The sequence below is a fragment of the Schistocerca americana genome, chromosome 4 (assembly GCF_021461395.2).
Source record: "Schistocerca americana isolate TAMUIC-IGC-003095 chromosome 4, iqSchAmer2.1, whole genome shotgun sequence".
Classification (NCBI taxonomy): domain Eukaryota; kingdom Metazoa; phylum Arthropoda; class Insecta; order Orthoptera; family Acrididae; genus Schistocerca; species Schistocerca americana.
The window spans coordinates 540,616,987-540,633,489 of NC_060122.1; the positions used below are offsets into that span (position 1 = coordinate 540,616,987).

At 42.7% G+C, this 16,503-nt stretch overlaps 1 long non-coding RNA gene across 2 annotated transcripts; it reads left to right on the forward strand.

The window, feature by feature from the left end:
- The first annotated feature begins 12,707 nt into the window (after positions 1-12,707).
- LOC124612236 lies at positions 12,708-16,225 on the forward strand. 2 transcript variants are annotated; one of them, XR_006979509.1, is made up of 3 exons: positions 12,708-15,465; positions 15,553-15,788; positions 15,902-16,225. It is a non-coding gene; the product is annotated as an uncharacterized LOC124612236 (long non-coding RNA). The 2 variants fall into 2 exon arrangements; XR_006979508.1 differs by having other exon boundaries at positions 12,708-15,788.
- Positions 16,226-16,503: the final 278 nt, after the last annotated feature.

A 16,503-nucleotide genomic window follows, 5' to 3' on the forward strand; every position in this document is an offset into this window, starting at 1 on the left:
TCTTAACTCTATAGACATTAACAATATTTCTATAATTACACCAGCTAATACTTTCCCTGCAGATAAAGGTATGATGAAAATCATACTGCAAACTGAAGCACAATTCATCTGAGGAGCACAGTCATTCCTGGCCAATCTAAATTTTGCTTCACAATAAATGGGTCCAGTCTTCCACAGCTCAAAGCCATCTTCATTGTGAAATCATATTTATTACAGTAGAACCCCTCTCATCTGCCCTGGGCTGGTCCACCACTCAAGTTGATATGACCGTGATCAAGCGGAACATGCCCCAACTTGTGGCGATGACTCACTAACAATTGCACCATTGTTTACTGTGTTGTTACTGCTTGTCCATTTTAGTGCTGTCCCATGTTTCATATCGTTTCTGTCATTATACGTGTTTTTTGTATAGTAGTGCTTACTGTTTGGTGGTTTTATAACGTTGTTGTTCTGTGTTCATTGCAGTACTGTACGTATTTGTTGTACATTATGTGTACTGTACAGTTTTGTACGTCACCATGTTAGGAGTGAAATGTAAACACATTAATCCTTCATTAAATGAAAAATTTGCAGTTCTACGAAGACTGGACAGAAGGGAATCACTCCAAAAGATTTCCAAGAAACTCAATGTAGGCCTTACGACAATAAAGGATTGGAGAATAAATCGGAAAGACATTGAATCATGTACAGTGATGATAGGTGGTGAAAACGCTCTTAAAAATTGCAAAACATTGAAAAAGCCTAAACTCAAAATGCTCAACAATATATTGTGGATGTGGTTCCACCAAGAAAAAAGGAAAAGAACCACGATATCTGGGCCCACTGTAAAAGAAAAGGCAACCGATCAAGGTGTCCAGTTTGGTTCAATTTGTGGTGAAAAACTATCTGCTGTGCTGAGGCAGCTAAGGAATTTCCTGTGAAGTTTCATGAAATTGTCAAAGAAAATGAGATGTTACCTTGCGAAGTCTACAACATAGACGAGACAGGCCAAACTATGAAATGAAATGCTGCCACAGAACACACTGTTTCAAATGAAACAGTGGCAGGAACAAATCTTACAAAAGATAGCTAATTGCTACTATTTGCAGGAATGCTGATGGTACACACAAGCTTCTCCTGTTCATTTTTGGCAAATTTAGGGCATTCAAAAACATTACTAACTTATCTTCCTTGCTGGTTTATTACAGCAGTGAAAAATCATGTTCTATGGACTGCAATCTTTTCATATCTTGATTTTTCGACAAGTTCATTGCATCTGTTGGAAAAAAAACACTTTAAACAAAAAAGCTCCCTGTTAATGCTATCTGTATGATTACTGAGTCATGGGAGAAACTAAAACCTGACATGCTGTGAAATCTTGACATAAGCTTTGGCCAGAAGTTGCGAATGAAAGTGACTAGATCAAAGGTGAGCAAAACGATGACACACAGGAAATCATTAAAGGTCTACAAACTGTACAGCTGAATGTCCCTACCAATGAAGTAGAGGAGTGGATTGCCTAATGCGAGAAAGACTGTGAAACCAATAAAGAGCTCAATGACAATCAGATTATTGCCACTCTTTTGGAAAAAAATTGTGAAGAAACTACACTCCTGGAAATGGAAAAAAGAACACATTGACACCGGTGTGTCAGACCCACCAAACTTGCTCCGGACACTGCGAGAGGGCTGTACAAGCAATGATCACACGCACGGCACAGCGGACACACCAGGAACCGCGGTGTTGGCCGTCGAATGGCGCTAGCTGCGCAGCATTTGTGCACCGCCGCCGTCAGTGTCAGCCAGTTTGCCGTGGCATACGGAGCTCCATCGCAGTCTTTAACACTGGTAGCATGCCGCGACAGCGTGGACGTGAACCGTATGTGCAGTTGACGGACTTTGAGCGAGGGCGTATAGTGGGCATGCGGGAGGCCGGGTGGACGTACCGCCGAATTCCTCAACACGTGGGGCGTGAGGTCTCCACAGTACATCGATGTTGTCGCCAGTGGTCGGCGGAAGGTGCACGTGCCCGTCGACCTGGGACCGGACCGCAGCGACGCACGGATGCACGCCAAGACCGTAGGATCCTACGCAGTGCCGTAGGGGACCGCACCGCCACTTCCCAGCAAATTAGGGACACTGTTGCTCCTGGGGTATCGGCGAGGACCATTCGCAACCGTCTCCATGAAGCTGGGCTACGGTCCCGCACACCGTTAGGCCGTCTTCCGCTCACGCCCCAACATCGTGCAGCCCGCCTCCAATGGTGTCGCGACAGGCGTGAATGGAGGGACGAATGGAGACGTGTCATCTTCAGCGATGAGAGTCGCTTCTGCCTTGGTGCCAATGATGGTCGTATGCGTGTTTGGCGCCGTGCAGGTGAGCGCCACAATCAGGACTGCATACGACCGAGGCACACAGGGCCAACACCCGGCATCATGGTGTGGGGAGCGATCTCCTACACTGGCCGTACACTACTGGTGATCGTCGAGGGGACACTGAATAGTGCACGGTACATCCAAACCGTCATCGAACCCATCGTTCTACCATTCCTAGACCAGCAAGGGAACTTGCTGTTCCAACAGGACAATGCACGTCCGCATGTATCCCGTGCCACCCAACGTGCTCTAGAAGGTGTAAGTCAACTACCCTGGCCAGCAAGATCTCCGGATCTGTCCCCCATTGAGCATGTTTGGGACTGGATGAAGCGTCGTCTCACGTGGTCTGCACGTCCAGCACGAACGCTGGTCCAACTGAGGCGCCAGGTGGAAATGGCATGGCAAGCCGTTCCACAGGACTACATCCAGCATCTCTATGATCGTCTCCATGGGAGAATAGCAGCCTGCATTGCTGCGAAAGGTGGATATACACTGTACTAGTGCCGACATTGTGCATGCTCTGTTGCCTGTGTCTATGTGCCTGTGGTTCTGTCAGTGTGATCATGTGATGTATCTGACCCCAGGAATGTGTCAAAGTTTCCCCTTCCTGGGACAATGAATTCACGGTGTTCTTATTTCAATTTCCAGGAGTGTACATGAGGACTCTGACATGATGACAGACCCTCTACCCGGATTTCACATGCCTATGCCAAGAATGCTTTTGATAATGCTGTTCAGTACATTGAGCCAAACTCAACTGCAACACCTGTGGACATTTTGTGGGTCAAGAAATGGAGGAACAATTTTTTCGCCATTATACCGTACTACTACAATATTTATCCAACTATTACCACACTGCGCCGCATCAACTTTCGTAAAGGTAAAATTCAATACACAACCACAAAACATGGAGAGGCCCTGCAACGTAAATCTAGCTCCAACACCACTAACTGTAGTAATCACCAAATCGCTGATAGCTTTGAAAACAGTCATACAGGAATGTCTTCTAAATCTCCTGTAATGCGGCATCTTGTGTGAGTGATCTCAGTGCTGTTGCACGAGTGGCTGAACGAAGATTGACGCTTTCTTAACAAAATAATTACTTATATAGGCAAAAACGTTGCCTCCTGAGCCCCTGGTTCTCTATGTACGCTGCGCGAACAATGTGTGACTTCATCTCCAAGCACAAAATATTCTACATCCCGCAAAAGTGCGAGTGACTTGGCAAGAGGAAGACTTGTTGCCGAGTCGCGCATCTGAGCGGTGGTTATGTAATCACTGTGAATACAGAGGTCAGATCAGTTCAGAGGTGGTTTATTTTCATTCTGTACTGTACTGCAATGTAATTTTCATTCTGTACTTTCTGATAATCTGACCCATACCACAGTCACAAAGGTGAGAGATTACAGGGGTTGTAGTGTACAAGGTATTACAAGATGAGAGCAATAGGAAATTACATTGTCTGTCCAGAGTTGCTCACAGATGGTCTAGTCCTCAACATGCCCTAACAGTGCACGCTGAATGGGGCCATGTTTTGTTTTCTGGCTAATAATTTACTTTAAGCCCTACAACTGATGTATATGTAAATTTTAAAAGCATTTGCTTGATACTTTCAAAGGAATAGAAGCAAGGTGATCCAGTCAGACAGCTTCGAACTCCTGGCTCACAAAATGTATAACATTGTTCGAAACAGGTTATTATTTGTTCATGTGTATTAAGGAACAAGGCAAATTATTGCCCAAAGGATCTTTGTGACTTGCTACTGGTTGGAAACTTTCGTTGACAAATCTGCAGTTTCCTGGAACTTATTAGCAGCCAGATATCTTGTCATTCACAGGCTACACATAGCACTCTCAGTTCTTGCAGTCGTTGAGTGCTTCAGTACTCTGTGAACTTGTGCAACTATCACACATTGTATGTGTGTCTGTTCATAAATCATAAGATTATGAGAAAATTATTCAGTATGAAATTTCTTGAAAGATGACATTTCTCCCAAGATCTTGTGTTCAATGGAATAACTCTTGGATAATGTCAAGTAGACAAGCCATTGTTAATTCATGGAATTATCCACTTTAAAATGGTTATGCAGCCAAAATTGTCAAATAATTTTAATCTGAATGGAAACTGCAATCACCAACCTAACTGGTTGCATGGGCTAGTGTTGAATGTGCATTGAACCATAAAAGTTATTCTGGAGCATATGATTTTTTAAATATTTTTTCCTTCCATAAAGTTAATTTTTTGTAAAAAATCTGTTCAACATAATAAGCACTCGTTGCATTTTTATTTCACTAACTGTTAATATAAATACTTCATTTATTTATCAGACACTAATAGTTTGTATATTACAAGGCATGTTCAGAAAGTATGTATCAGTTTGGAAAAATCTTTTATTGGACTATTTTTCTGCATAGTTTCAACCATTGTCCAGACATTTGTCACAGTAAGAAACCAAGTTACCTATGCCCTCTTCATAGAAATATGCCACCAGTGAAGACAGCCACTGCTGAACACTGGTTTCTTTTTATTTTTTGCATCATTACTGCTTTCAAAGTTGCACATCTCAAATATTAAACTTAACACAACATATCAAAGATGGAGATGAGAAACGGCTCATTACAGGTGCTGTCTTTATCGATCTATCTGCGGCTTACAATACAATCAACCATCGGCTCCTTCTGAATAAAGTTTATGATATAACTAAAGACTTCACACTCCTGTGCAATATTAGGAAACTTCTCCAGAGCCACAGATTTTTTTGTGGAATTTCAGGGTAAGAAAAGTAGATGGAGAACTCAGAAAAATGGGCTACCACAATGCAGTGTGCTTGCGCCGCTATTATTCAACATCTGTACCAACTATCAACCTATCCCTGATGGAACTCTAAGGTTTATTTATGCTGATGATGGCACTATCACTACTCAGGCTGACTGTTTTGAGACTGTAGAAGATATTCTATCAAAATCTTTGGAAGAATTCACTGTTTACTATCATGGGAATTACTTGAAACCTAATCCTGCCAAGACTCAGACCTGCACTTTCCAACTGAAGAATAAACAGGCAAATAGATCCTTAAATATATCCTGGGGAGGCATCGTACTCTAACATAATCCTACTCTCAAATATCTTGGAGTAACTCTGGATTGCGCGCTAACATGTAAAAAGCATTGCCTACAACAGAAAGTGGCAGCCAGAAGTAACACAGTGCAAATATTGACAGGTAAATCATGGGGTGCTGATCCACGCACTGTGCACTCAAGCGCACTTGCTCTATGTTATTCCACTGCTGAATATGCATGTTCGGTATGGTGCAAGTCCAGTCATGCCAGGAACGTAGATGTGGCTCTACATGAGTCTTGCCTGATTATCACGGTTTGCTTAAGACCTATTCCTGTGGACAAACTCCACTGCCTTGCTGGCATAGCTTTTAATGAGAAAAAAAATTTATTATTTTAAAATGAATCGATGAAAATGGGGAAGAAATGGCTTTAAATATTTTTGTTATTTACTCTTTCAGTACGAACTTTGTTGTAGAACCCCTTTTTTTTACGTGTGGTAATAAAAATTCATTTAGACAGAATTAAGCACATTTAAAGTTAAGTGAACCTTAGCAACCCTCTCATGTTGATAAATTCAAACTAACTCATTAATAACATTTATGGCTTTGAAAATTATTTAAATTGACTTTTTTTTACGTATTTCGGCCTTGGCATACATTTTCTAGATGCAGTGGTTTTTTATATATTTACTGAATTCTTTCCCGGCGTTAGCTATGGAACACAAGACTGTCTCTGTTAGCATAAAATGGTTAAATATTGCCAAGCCGACCTGAACGTTTAATTATCATTATATATATAATAGAGGGAAACATTCCACGTGGGAAAAATATATCTAAAAACAAAGATAATGTGACTTACCAAATGAAAGTGCTGGCAGGTCGACAGACACACAAACATACACACAAAATTCAAGCTTTCGCAACAAACTGTTGCCTCGTCAGGAAAGAGGGAAGGAGAGGGAAAGACGAAAGGATGTGGGTTTTAAGGGAGAGGGTAAGGAGTCATTCCAATCCCGGGAGTGGAAAGACTTACCTTAGGGGGAAAAAAGGACGGGTATACACTCGCACACACAGAAATATCCATCCACACATATACAGACACAAGCAGACATATTTAAAGACAAAGAGTTTGGGCAGAGATGTCAGTCGAGGCAGAAGTGCAGAGGCAAAGATGTTGTGGAATGACAGGAGAGGTATAAGTGGCGGCAACTTGAAATTAGCGGAGATTGAGGCCTGGTGGATAAGAGAGGATATATTGAAGAACAAGTTCCCACCTCCGGAGTTTGGATAGGTTGGTGTTAGTGGGAAGTATCCAGATAACCCGGACGGTGTAACACTGTGCCAAGATGTGCTGGCCGTGCACCAAGGCATGTTTAGCCACAGGGTGATCCTCATTACCAACAAACACTGTCTGCCTGTGTCCATTCATGCGAATGGACAGTTTGGTGCTGGTCATTCCCACATAGAATGCGTCACAGTGTAGGCAGGTCAGTTGGTAGATCACATGGGTGCTTTCACACGTGGCTCTGCCTTTGATCGTGTACACCTTCCGGGTTACAGGACTGGAGTAGGTGGTGGTGGGAGGGTGCATGGGACAGGTTTTACACCGGGGGCGGTTACAAGGGTAGGAGCCAGAGGGTAGGGAAGGTGGTTTGGGGATTTCATAGGAATGAACTAAGAGGTTACGAAGGTTAGGTGGACGGCGGAAAGACACTCTTGGTGGAGTGGGGAGGATTTCATGAAGGATGGATCTCATTTCAGGGCAGGATTTGAGGAAGTCGTATCCCTGCTGGAGAGCCACATTCAGAATCTGATCCAGTCCCGGAAAGTATCCTGTCACAAGTGGGGCACTTTTGTGATTCTTCTGTGGGAGGTTCTGGGTTTGAGAGGATGAGGAAGTGGCTCTGGTTATTTGCTTCCGTACCAGGTCGGGAGGGTAGTTGCGGGATGCGAAAGCTGTTGTCAGGTTGTTGGTGTAATGCTTCAGGGATTCCGGACTGGAGCAGATTCGTTTGCCACGAAGACCTAGGCTGTAGGGAAGGGACCGTTTGATGTGGAGTGGGTGGCAGCTGTCGTAATGGAGGTACTGTTGCTTGTTGGTGGGTTTGATGTGGACGGACGTGTCAAGCTGGCCATTGGACAGGTGGAGGTCAACATCAAGGAAAGTGGCATGGGATTTGGAGTAGGACCAGGTGAATCTGATGGAACCAAAGGAGTTGAGGTCGGAGAGGAAATTCTGGAGTTCTTCTTCACTGTGAGTCCAGATCATGAAGATGTCATCAATAAATCTGTACCAAACTTTGGGTTGGCAGGCCTGGGTAACCAAGAAGGCTTCCTCTAAGCGACCCATGAATAGGTTGGTGTACGAAGGGGCCATCCTGGTACCCATGGCTGTTCCCTTTAAATGTTGGTATGTCTGGCCTTCAAAAGTGAAGAAGTTGTGGGTCAGGATGAAGCTGGCTAAGGTAATGAGGAAAGAGGTTTTAGGCAGGGTGGCAGGTGATCGGCGTGAAAAGAAGTTCTCCATCGCAGCGAGGCCCACGAAGTGTGGGATATTTGTGTATAAGGAAGTGGCATCAATGGTTACAAGGATGGTTTCTGGGGGTAACGGATTGGGTAAGGATTCCAGGCATTCGAGAAAGTGGTTGGTGTCTTTGATGAAGGATGGGAGACTGCACGTAATGGGTTGAAGGTGTTGATCTACGTAGGCAGAGATACATTCTGTGGGGGCTTGGTAACCAGCTACAATGGGGCGGCCGGGATGATTGGGTTTGTGAATTTTAGGATGATCCAACTCCCCAAGACACTATCCAAATTGAACCCTGCCTGTAACAGTTCCGTCCTCCGTCACAGCGGGACCCACCTCCTCTTCCTCAAAATCACCCTCTCCAAACCTTCCAGGAATTTCTCACTTCCAGCCTTGCCTCTCAATCCTCCTTAAAAAACCTTAATCCTACTCCCAACATCACCACTGCTGAAGCCCAGGCTATCCGTGATCTGAAGGCTGACCGGTCCATCGTCATTCTTCCGGCAGACAAGGGTTCCACGACCGTGGTACTTGATCGTCGGGAGTATGTGGCTGAGGGAATGCGTCAGCTTTCAGACAGCACCACATACAAAGTTTGCCAAGGTAATCCCATTCCTGATGTCCAGGCGGAGCTTCAAGGAATCCTCAGAACCTTAGGCATCCTACAAAACCTTTCACCTGACTCCATCAACATCCTGACCCCACCGACACCCCGCACCCCTACCTTCTACCAAAATTCACAAACCCAATTATCCCGGCCGCCCCATTGTAGCTGGTTACCAAGCCCCCACAGAACGTATCTCTGCCTACGTAGATCAACACCTTCAACCCATTACACGCAGTCTCCCATCCTTCATCAAAGACACCAACCACTTTCTCGAATGCCTGGAATCCTTACCCAATCCGTTACCCCCAGAAACCATCCTTGTAACCATTGTTGCCACTTCCTTATACACAAATATCCCACACTTCGTGGGCCTCGCTGCGATGGAGAACTTCCTTTCACGCCGATCACCTGCCACCCTGCCTAAAACCTCTTTCCTCATTACCTTAGCCAGCTTCATCCTGACCAACAACTTCTTCACTTTTGAAGGCCAGATATACCAACATTTAAAGGGAACAGCCATGGGTACCAGGATGGCCCCTTCGTACACCAACCTATTCATGGGTCGCTTAGAGGAAGCCTTCTTGGTTACCCAGGCCTGCCAACCCAAAGTTTGGTACAGATTAATTGATGACATCTTCATGATCTGGACTCACAGTGAAGAAGAACTCCAGAATTTCCTCTCCAACCTCAACTCCTTTGGTTCCATCAGATTCACCTGGTCCTACTCCAAATCCCATGCCACTTTCCTTGATGTTGACCTCCACCTGTCCAATGGCCAGCTTCACACGTCCGTCCACATCAAACCCACCAACAAGCAACAGTACCTCCATTACGACAGCTGCCACCCATTCCACATCAAACGGTCCCTTCCCTACAGCCTAGGTCTTCGTGGCAAACGAATCTGCTCCAGTCCGGAATCCCTGAAGCATTACACCAACAACCTGACAACAGCTTTCGCATCCCGCAACTACCCTCCCGACCTGGCACAGAAGCAAATGACCAGAGCCACTTCCTCATCCTCTCAAACCCAGAACCTCCCACAGAAGAACCACAAAAGTGCCCCACTTGTGACAGGATACTTTCCGGGACTGGATCAGATTCTGAATGTGGCTCTCCAGCAGGGATACGACTTCCTCAAATCCTGCCCTGAAATGAGATCCATCCTTCATGAAATCCTCCCCACTCCACCAAGAGTGTCTTTCCGCCGTCCACCTAACCTTCGTAACCTCTTAGTTCATCCCTATGAAATCCCCAAACCACTTTCCCTACCCTCTGGCTCCTACCCTTGTAACCGCCCCCGGTGTAAAACCTGTCCCATGCACCCTCCCACCACCACCACCTACGCCAGTCCTGTAACCCGGAAGGTGTACACGATCAAAGGCAGAGCCACGTGTGAAAGCACCCACGTGATCTACCAACTGACCTGCCTACACTGTGACGCATTCTATGTGGGAATGACCAGCACCAAACTGTCCATTTGCATGAATGGACACAGGCAGACAGTGTTTGTTGGTAATGAGGATCACCCTGTGGCTAAACATGCCTTGGTGCACAGCCAGCACATCTTGGCACAGTGTTACACCGTCCGGGTTATCTGGATACTTCCCACTAACACCAACCTATCCAAACTCCGGAGATGGGAACTTGCTCTTCAATATATCCTCTCTTCCCGTTATCCACCAGGCCTCAATCTCCGCTAATTTCAAGTTGCCGCTACTCATACCTCACCTGTCTTTCAACAACATCTCTGCCCAAACTCTTTGTCTTTAAATATGTCTGCTTGTGTCTGTATATGTGTGGATGGATATTTCTGTGTGTGCGAGTGTATACCCGTCCTTTTTTCCCCCTAAGGTAAGTCTTTCCGCTCCCGGGATTGGAATGACTCCTTACCCTCTCCCTTAAAACCCACATCCTTTCGTCTTTCCCTCTCCTTCCCTCTTTCCTGATGAGGCAACAGTTTGTTGCGAATGCTTGAATTTTGTGTGTATGTTTGTGTGTCTGTCGACCTGCCAGCACTTTCATTTGGTAAGTCACATCATCTTTGTTTTTAGATATATATATATATTTATTCACTATACGTTTAAGTTATTTGCTTTAGAAATTGAAAGAACCAACGGATTAACAACTTCAATGTTAATTATCCGCCTATGAATGCACAAATGTAAAACCAGTAATAAATTCAGCCAGCCTCAGGATCGCTGTAAAAGAAAAATATTTCGTAATTCACTGCTAATTTTACCTGCTCCTGATTTACGGAATTCACTGCTAATTTTACCTGCTCCCGATTTACGGATTTGGTTAATTTTATAGCGGAACAATTTTTGAAATGTGCCGCCGCTGCAAATTGTTCGGTCGTGGCACAGCCCAGCAACACCAACGATAATCACTAAAAATGCTGAAAATTCTTTAAAGAAATATTATAGATGACATGGGCAAGCTAATTTACATTAGTAATACACAATTTTGATAAATTATAATGTATTTAGACCACAACAATAATTAAAATTATACACCTTTATAATTTCTCCTCTAATGGCGGCAAAAGGTAGATACAGACAAAAGAAGTCTACTCATTCATATAATGCTACATCACAGGTTCCTCTCTCTCTCTCTCTCTCTCTCTCTCTCTCTCTCTCTCAGCTCTCGAGGAAGACGACAAAGAATGCACATTATGTAGTGCTTTTTATACTATTGCTGATTTTGAATCTCTTTGTAATCTTACATTATTTTCCTCTGTGGCTATATTTTACATTTTTTCATCGCAGATATTAACATATTTCGTAATAACATTATGAGTATAGAAATATTACAATCATAAATACATCGAGAATATTATTACAGAAAATATTACAATAATAACCAACGTCCTTTATATAAAATTAAATAATATTTTTTGTTAAACAATTACAGTAGATACGAATTGCTTCATAGCGGCGTACATAGTACAATTAAATGTCATTTCATTTTATTAATAGTGTGTGTGCTGCCAGGGAACGTTACAAGCTCCTTCTGAAATCAGACATGAGGTGGCTGCGAGATATGAGAAAATTAAGGCCACAACGAAGGAAGCACATCCACTATATGGTCGTCGGCCCTTACACCCTAGGCTGAAAGTAAGAAAGAGCTTCTTGAGAACTACTGAGGCTCTCATCGAGAATCCACATATGGCAAGGACCTCGCGACGGCAGGAGAAATGTCAGTATTTGGGAGAATGGATGGCTCCAAAGGAAGAACTTCCCCCTGGACATTTGCAGAAGTGGTCAATATGGAGGTGTCTGAATAAATTACGATCAAACACAATGAGATGCAAGACCAATCTGCGGACTTGGGGTTTCTCTGTGGACTCAGTTCTCTGCCAGTGTGGCGTTAAGCAGACTAACAATCTTTTTCTTCAGTGTTCTTCATCACCAACCACAAACCCTATGAGAGCTACACCAAACGCACTTGAAGTGTCCAATTTTTGGTCTTCTTTTGTGTAAAATTATGTCGTCAAAACACACACACACACACACACAATATTTCTGTACTTTTGACACAAATAAAATGCCTTCCTCCAGAATTACACTGAAAGTTCTAAAACAAGACAGTGGTAGTCAGGTGTCAGATCAGGGCTGTATGGCGGGTGATTGAGCTGCTCCCACCTGAATTGTTGAATAAGATTTAGAGTGACAAGCACAATGGGGATGAGCATTGTTATGAAGGTACACATGCCTTGACTGAGCATTCCTCACCCTTAATTTTGAACCATGTGCCAAAGTTCTCTCTGTGTTTCCCAGTATCGTACTGCATTGACAGTTTCACCTATGGGAAGGAACTCAACAAGTGGGAAGCCCTGTGTGTCCCAGAACACACTGCAAATAAGTTTTTTGTGCTGACAACATTTTTAATTTTTGTTGTTTGGGGTATCTTGAGAACCTCCAGTACATTGGCTGTTGTTTTGACGTAAGAAAAACACATTTTTATCATCAGTCACAATTCTATTTAAGAATTCATGAATTCACCTTACTCATCACTGCATCTGGCAAGAAATGTTAAAGCAATGCCAAGTCGCTTCATTCTGTAAGCATTTTTGGAACCCAATGGGAATATAATTTGTGAAAATTTAAGTGATTTGTGGCAATCTCTTGTCAAACAGTTTTTGAAATTTATAGAGACTCATCACAGAGCACTCTTATTGTGAATTTCTCATTCAGCTTCTCAACAAAACTATCACTGAGAACAGAAAGCTGCCTATTCCGTACTCCTTCATTTACAATGGTTCCTCTATCATTGAACTGTCTCGCCCACTTTCTCACCATTCCATCAGTCATTACATTTTCACCATAAATCTCTAAGTTGATTATTTCAGCGGGCATTCTTTGCATTCAAAAATCTTATAACAATACAATTCAGTCGTCAGGCTCACAGATTGTCAAACATTTTGAATGATTGCTAACAAATGTTAAGCATGACACACTAGCTGTAATGGCACCAGTGGAAAGTCAGTGAACCAGAGAGAGACGAGTATGAATGTGCAGAACTGCAATGCTAGTCTTGTGGTAGCAGTAGAATGAAACAGTATTTACTTTCTAGACAGGTGTCTTACAATAAATCTGAAGTACATATTCCATAGTAACAACTTATTTTTTAACTTACACATTCTGTAGTTCACAAGATTTTGGATGGAACCTGGATTAAAAATAGTGGATACACGAGACTGCTACACCAAGTACAGCAAATGAATTTTCCGCACTGGCAGCCCTACATCAAATGAATAAACCTATATATACTAATTACTGGATTCAAAAAATTATATTTTTACATGACCAGGTTCCTCATATCCATAGCACACATCCACCACTGACCCAAATTACCTGCTCACCATGAGGTTGGCAGCATTAGGACTCGGGCAACACGCCAGATACTCTCCACTGATTTTCTCAAAAACTACATTACTGAGGCAAAACCCAAAGCAGGTGTGTTATCTTTTCTCTCAATGACTAACATTAGTGCACAATTTCACAAGATTCTGTGACTATGTGGTGGTCTCTCCAAGTGAGATTTCTGAGGACATTCTGTACAAAAGGCTTCAGCAGGAGATACCTGCTGGCCATTACAGAGGGGGAAAAAGGAGAAGCTGGGACAGTGTTCCTGAGAGAGAACTTAACTAATGAACATGGGTTGAAACACATTCAGGAACTCATGCTCAGCTCAAAAGTGATGCAGGATTTTATGTCCTCCATTTCTTGGCACACAGGTGGCTGCATACAGGAGTGAAACAATGACGGGATCAAGCTGAGATTTTTCAGGTGTGTCTGGTTGGAGATAGTACAGAATGACTCTGCTGTTGCACTAAGGACATCAGTATAGTGGTGGTACAGAAATGAGACTGAACTGACTTACTAGTTTATTTTTATTGCTTCTTCACGTGTTTGCTATGAATATGCAGATCACAGGCCCTGGTTTATATCTTCAGTAAGTACACGAAGTAATTTTGGAACTACAGGTCGAAACCATCAAAGTGTCAGCATCTATATTGCTCTAATCAAACACTTAGGTTAAAGTACTTTTCACTGTGAAGTTGAATATAGACATAGTTACACGCAGACAATTATATGATGGAAGGCAATAACACCAAACCAGATGCACACACAGGCAAACTTTGTCTATCTTTCTTAGTGTACAAGCTTAACTGAAGATAATGCTCACTTTTATATGATTTGCTGTCAGCTCTTGGTCATCCGAGGTAACTTTGTTTGGAACACTGGTGCTGACTGCAACACTCAAACTCTGCCTTGCTTGGCATGGCACATGATTGGGTCACTTTTTACTTCCAATTCACAATCAGTGAGTGTGAAATCAGCGGTTTCTCAATGTGGGTGACCTCTTAATGGACTGATGAAAGCAGCTTGTGTTGTATGACTACCTGAGTTAGAAGGCTTACAGGTAATATTCATACTTACACAAATTCTCTTTTTTTCTGGCAACCCTTTACGATTTGGTCATTAAAACTGTGACAAGCAGTGCAGCCAAAGGTGAGGACACTTAAGGGTTCCAAGCTACCACATGCCCGCAGGTGGGACCAGTGGCATAACTGCTACTTTCATTTCACCCCCTCCTTCACACTTACAAACACCTTCCCACCTTTCTGTAAACCCATTTCTGTCTTGAGCATTTTCACATAGTGACCTGGGAAATTTTTTCCTTTGGTGTCCTAGGCCCTACAATGAATAAAATTGTAAATTTTCTACTCAGTTTGTATAAAAGTAAAAGCCATGAACAAAAGGTTGATTTAGACAAGTTTATTAGACATGAACAGTGATAGAATTTTCTCACTTAACCAGAGTCCAAACAAGGACGCAACCTTAATTTAACAGATACTGAACCGACAAGCTTCACACTGCATTTGTCCATGCAAAATATTGCAGTAGACCTTTTATAAGTTTCTTACTAAACCTCTCAAAGTAATCCTCTACATTCCTTACATAAAATTGTGGCATATTTCCATGTGCGTTAGTGTTCTGCCCTAGTAATCTCAAGTGTAGTGGTATGTTAAATTAACCTTCACTCTATTAGTGCACTCATATCAAGTAATTTAAATTTCTACAGTAGAATCATCAATCTGCCTAGTTCTTAACTATGCCATCACTAGTGTGTTCCAATGCAGTTTTAGTTGCCATCCAATTATGCACAATATATTTTTCTTATTAATACTTGGAAAGTTGCAGTGGAACCAGTGATCTCCATACTAACTGGATGTACATCTTCTGTCTTTGACCATAGCACTTATCCGTGCCGTCCCAGGAGTGTTTGTTTATATCATCCGCCATCTTCTAGTTAGGCAAAAAGTTTCTCTTGGTGTTAACGAAGTGTATGTTGTGAGTGTAAAACGGTTATTTCGCGAACCGGTGGAACAAGGAAAGTAATTTAACTTTCCACAGGTAATAATTGAATGTCAAGAAATGACAATCTTGTAAATATCTTGGCCGTTGCCTTGCATGATACGATGTGTCTTCTGTTTTGGACAGGTTTCCTCTGCAAAAGGTTTCACGCCTACAAGGGCTAGTTTCTTGTGTGGAGATCACTTCTTGGAAGAAGATTATTTAGTAAGACCTGGTCTTCGAGAAGGCATCTCAAGCCTGATGCAGTGCCATCACAGTTTGTGTTTCCGACGCATTTAATGCCCAAGGAAAAGCAACCAAGGTGACACATTAGAATAACAACTGAACAGCCTACTGCAGAAACTCATTATTATATTGAACAGGTTAGTCACTTCACATAAACATTGTTTTTGTTTTCAAACAAACATGTTTTCTAATTAGTACTTGCCAAACTTTGTTTCATGCCTGTACTACTTGTATTCTATTCTTGTCTCAGAGTTGTGAAACATCTAAGGAACATGGATCTCAAACACAAATAGAAATGATTGACAAGGCCACTGACATGCAGTTTTTTTACCAGATGTTGTGGAGACACTGAGAAGAAAGAGCCTGCAGGAAAAAATTAGAAGAGAGAAGAAAAACTATTCAATGAAAGACATCGTAAGTGCTCTGAAAGAGAAGGGTCATCTAACAGAGAAGCTGCATGAATTCCTGAATCAACTAACAGGGACTCAGGTGGAATTAGTGTGCAATTTGTTGAATAATAGTGTGTCATCCAAGGGAAACAGGTACAAAACAGACATTAAAATGTTTTCAATGACAGTGTATTTGTGCTCTCCTAAGGCATATGAATATTTACAGACATTAATGCCTCTGCCTCACAAATCACTGATTTCTCGTTGGGCAGGGACCGTGAATTGTGATCCTGGCTTTTTAGGTGATGTGTTCATGTACTTTTAGTTTAACCATCAAGTGAGGACTGAATTTAAAGATTCTAGCCTCATAAGAGACAGTATGGCAATTAGAAAACAGGTAGTGTGGGACCAGGAAACTAAGAGGTATACAGGTTTTGTAGATTTTGGAGAAGTTGAACAATCA